Below are 4,778 nucleotides of genomic sequence, written 5' to 3'. Positions count from 1 at the left end.
TTGAATAGAATAACGTCATATATTTTATAAATGAAAATTAAATATTCAAAAGTATATACAAAAGAATTAAATTAAAAAAAATTAACTGTGCTTACATATATTAAAAAATGAAAAAACTTAAAAAACTAAGTTCTTTAATTCTTGGACCATATTTCGCATTTCTCCAAAAAATTTCTGACCTGAAAAATGAAAACACAAATTAATCCAGAAACCGCTGATGCATATGAATAAACTAAAAAGTTAATTCAGTAAACCAAAATAGGAACATTAATCATTTCTGCTTGATCTTAATCCTTTTGAAAGTAACTTCCCTGTTAACAATTAGATGCCATAGCAAAGTTCACGGTCATAAGTTGTTCATTAATGTACCTAAAACAAAAAATTTATGTCAGATTCAATATCATTATACACTTGATAATGATGAAGAAGATAGTGTAGTTGAGCTAGTAGAGGTAGTTACTTGTCACGGACTAGTAATCGGCCACTAACTGTACCCCGTTGATCAGCATGAGGGAAGTCTTCTGAAAGAGGGAAATCATATGGCCAACTTCGGGTTTCTATCAACATCTGAATATATGCATATGATGAGATTGTTAATTTTGTTTTTACTGATTAGATTTTATGTTGTCAAAAATTTCATGCCCAAAGTAGTACCTGTTCTTTGGCATCTTCCCAAAGTGTTAGGGCATCCTCTTCGACTGAAACTGAGTTTAGATAGATCAAAAGAGGGCCAAACACCTTCTTCCATGGCTCGCCATCTCACAATTTTATTGTCAGGTTGTCCCCAGCATAATGGGTGCTGAAAAACATCTGAAGATAAATAACACAATCCCTTAACATTAACATCTAGTAGTAAGGAAATTTGTAAAAATTTAATTATATATAACATTTTCCACTTATTGAAAGTGCAAGCTGCTAGTTACAACTTCAAGAATCCACACAGAGGAAACATAGTAGTAAGAAACAACAGACAAAAATAGACAAAAAAATGCACACATTGGCTGGAACTTCTAAACCATATGTAACTATGACAGTTCCGTCAAGTGTAATGAAGCCCAAAAACAACGTCAATAAGGAGGTGATATTGTTCAAACTGAAGGAGCTAATATTAAAATTTAGGCACGAAAAGAGCATGGGTGATATAAACTTTATAATCCAATTGCAGATATTGCCCGGGGTAAAGGACTGCAGCAAGCAAAACTGATCACAGTACTTAGCTTGGCTGCAATTCAATATCAATTAATACACTCTTTAAGAGTGTTAAAGATTCATATATATCCCTCTAGACTACTTAAGTTACTCTTGGTTATTTTATTCTTTTTGCTTTCTTTTTTTCAAACCCCGTAATTTTTTGAGATCACCACAACTACCAATTGTGCATTTAATCAATTATCTTCCATCAAAATCAATGAAACCAAACAAGACCAAGTGATAGGTGCACAATCAAAATGTAAAAAGTATTATCAGGTATCAAGCCAAGCAAACCTCTTGTGTATCTCTGCTATTAGTTACAGGCTTATTCTCATTGTTCTCTAAAATGATGTGCCGAAAATTGGGGTTAGGAACATCTTTTATAATGTGCCACTTCACAGGGAAACTTCCACTCCATTTATCTTGCTGCCAGAAATCCATATCTTTATGGAAGTCAATAGGACCAGTCATTTCTGCAACACCACAGAATTGGCCACTTGCATTAACCTGCATTTAGAAAATAGAAAATCAAAATAAATTTAAAAAAAATTAAAACCCAGGTTAAGGAAGTCAAGCAAAATGAAATAAAGAGCACAAATGTGTTTTAAAACAAATATAATTGCTTAACAAACAAACTTGTGGAATATAATATTTCAGAGCAAAGGACAAAATTAGTGGAGTATCACTCACAGAAAAAAACAGGAAGATAGGACAACCTCTTGGTTCCCCGGAGGCTATTCTCTGTGCATCTTCATATGCACTCTGCAGCTTCTTGTTTCCATTGGAAGTAGATGACCAAACATTATATTTAATGCCCTTGTGCACATCATCCTCACTACATGATTTTATTACAAAGAACTTCGCATTCACATAATCTACTGGAAAATCATCCTTGTTATACTCGTCAGTATAGATAATGATGTTTCCTTGTGCATCACTCTCTCCAGCTCTAGTTGTGTAGGCTTTCACAGCCAAGTGATTCTTGGATTTGTTGGTTCTAGGGCCTCGATTTTGTTCAGTCAATGCATCTGGACTTCCATTCACATCATTCGATACTCTACCATAGTGGAAGTTGGATCGAATCTTTTCCACTGCAGCCCCTCCATGAGCACTTGACCCAAAATTAGATAAGCCATTACTAGAAGTGAGCCATTTTTAGTTGGTTACGATGAGACAAAGCCTTCCCATGTGAAATGTTATCTACAGCTTGAGCACCCCTACCCTGTAAACACAAAAGTTAGAAAACAAACTTGGTAAAATGATGCCAAAAGGCAATAAAAGACCATGATTGTAAAAACTTGTTACTTTTGGCCAAGGGGGTGCCAAGGAGCGTGTCTGATTTGAAGCAAGCTTTGGGGCAGTCTGTAAAGTTGCAGATGCTGGAGACAGATTATTGTGACCTGGCCCATCAGTTCTATGTGCAGTAAATACACCAGTATCTAAGAAGGGTTCAGTTGTACTACTTGAGACCATCTCTGGCCAAGATTAGATAACCATGGGGAACCCAGAAGGCGAAGACAAAGGGTTTTCATAAGATGGGATGGCATAATACTGTTGCGTCCCTACAAATGGGCCATCAACTCCTAACATAGCACCAGGAATATAAGGGTTGTATGGGTTATATGGAGACTGTGCATAGCCATAGCTAGGTGTATAATATACATAAGGCAAACTTTCAGTTTGTGCACCCTGAAGAAGAAGAAAAAAAAAATCCATTAAGCAAAACTACAAACAATATGGAACTTGTGTTTGAAAAACAAAAAGCAAGAGATGATACAAACCGTGTACTGAACTTCTTGACCATCGAGACCAAAAATCCTATGGTGGTCATCCCAATCGCTGGGTGATTCAAATCCTGGTCATATCGAGTCAATGTAACACATAAATGAGACAATACAAATTAGCATCCTAATCTAAAATAGGATAGTGGATAAAAATTTACCTGTACAGATGTACCCATAATTGGTGGCAGTAGGGTAATACAAGCCTTGTTCAACTACAAACTCCGGGGCTCCTTCCTTGTACATGGCGTCAAGTTGTTTAACAGGTGGACTTGTAAGATGTGCATTTGGCTCGGTGCCTTGAATCTAAAAGGCCAAGACATGAGATTTGATTATATATTTTGTTATAAACAAAATGACAGATACACACAATGAAGACTCAGCCTTGCCAAACCGTTCAAAATAGGTCTTCATTTGATTGAAAGAAAACAATTGCTGAGGAATTACCAGATATGTTTCCATATTTCCATCAAAAACATTATACATTTCCATCCCAGGGACTGCCACCACTGTGAAACAGATTTGATATGGTGTAAACAAACACAAAACTCCAATATATAACAACTATGAATTTTTAAAATTAACATCAAAGAAAATGTAGAGAAGATGATTTTCATTTTCATTACAACAAACAAAATGCAAGAGGAACCTCAATTTCAAATGTAAGAATATAAATCAAAGAAAACCTCATATTCACATCCAAAAAATTGCCTAAAATAGCTTCATATCTACAACACCAACACCATACTAAGTAGATAAACATATGTACACAATAAATAAGCATTGAATATCAACCAATAGAAAGAGAAGACAACCAAAAAAAAACAGAAAAGAAGAAGGTCCACAACACAAACATACATGAATCCCCAAATGCGAATTTTTAAAAATGCTACAGAAAATAAGCAATTTTTAAGGCCATTCCTTTCACCTTCATTCTTTACCATAACTAAATGGAACCCCGTATATAAAATACCATTCAACACAGGTGAAAATGTCAGCTAAACTCAACAATCAGACCTTTCAAAAGATTAGGGCTCGCACACAAATTTCAGAAAGCCTCAATGAAATATGAGACGTGTATGTGTGTGTATATATATGGTGTGTGTGCAGATGGAATGAAATGAGGATTACCTTACAAAGTTGATTCAAGGCATGCTTGAGACCGAGAAAGTCCTCTGAGAGCTAAGACGGAGAAGGTATATAGATAGAGTTGGGGGTTTAGAGCAACATCTCGGTCTTCAAAATGGACACGCCTTGGGAAACCCTAACCGTAACACACCAAAATAGACAGAGAAGAAGAGAGACAAAAAGAGGGCTCTGTGTCTTGAAAAAGGGCGGTGTTGTTGGGGGAAAAATTAAGAGAAAACTGTGAGACGCGGAGAGAGAGAGAGAGAGAGAGAAATTCACTCACACTATACGAAGCGTTTTGTGTTTTTAGGGTAAGAATAAATATTGACATCTCAAATTTTAAAGTTTTAAAGAAATTTATAGTTTTGTGATAAGGAGTGAGATTTGAGATTTATTTGGGGAATTCAATTTTTTTTGGTAATAAAATTATTTTATTTTAAAAAAATAATTTTTTAAAATTATTTTTTGATAGTATATTTTTTGGAGAATATCAAGATTTCTCTGATAAATTAGATAAATCTGTTTTAGAAACGGATTTCTATTATAATATGAGCAACTTATTTACTCTAATAGATAAATCTGATAAACTAGATAAATCTAGGTAACTAAGATTTCTTTTATCTTCATATTCCCATGATTGCAGGCTATTTTTTTTAATTGCAAATAGTTTTCACTAAA

At 34.7% G+C, this 4,778-nt stretch overlaps 1 non-coding gene across 1 annotated transcript; it reads right to left on the bottom strand.

Annotated features, from left to right (window-relative positions):
* On the bottom strand, window positions 1-4,432 carry LOC114311830 (YTH domain-containing protein ECT2). Its single transcript, XR_014340178.1, has 9 exons — window positions 4,104-4,432; window positions 3,420-3,481; window positions 3,134-3,278; window positions 2,973-3,046; window positions 1,882-2,880; window positions 1,486-1,698; window positions 655-799; window positions 461-567; window positions 1-369 (listed from the first exon to the last, which is right to left on the bottom strand). It is a non-coding gene; the product is annotated as a YTH domain-containing protein ECT2 (transcript).
* Window positions 4,433-4,778: the final 346 nt, after the last annotated feature.

The sequence above is a fragment of the Camellia sinensis genome, chromosome 9, assembly GCF_055761805.1.
Source record: "Camellia sinensis isolate YWXY chromosome 9, ASM5576180v1, whole genome shotgun sequence".
Classification (NCBI taxonomy): domain Eukaryota; kingdom Viridiplantae; phylum Streptophyta; class Magnoliopsida; order Ericales; family Theaceae; genus Camellia; species Camellia sinensis.
The sequence above is the reverse complement of the archived record's forward strand: the minus strand, read 5'-3'. Positions and strand labels throughout refer to the sequence as shown.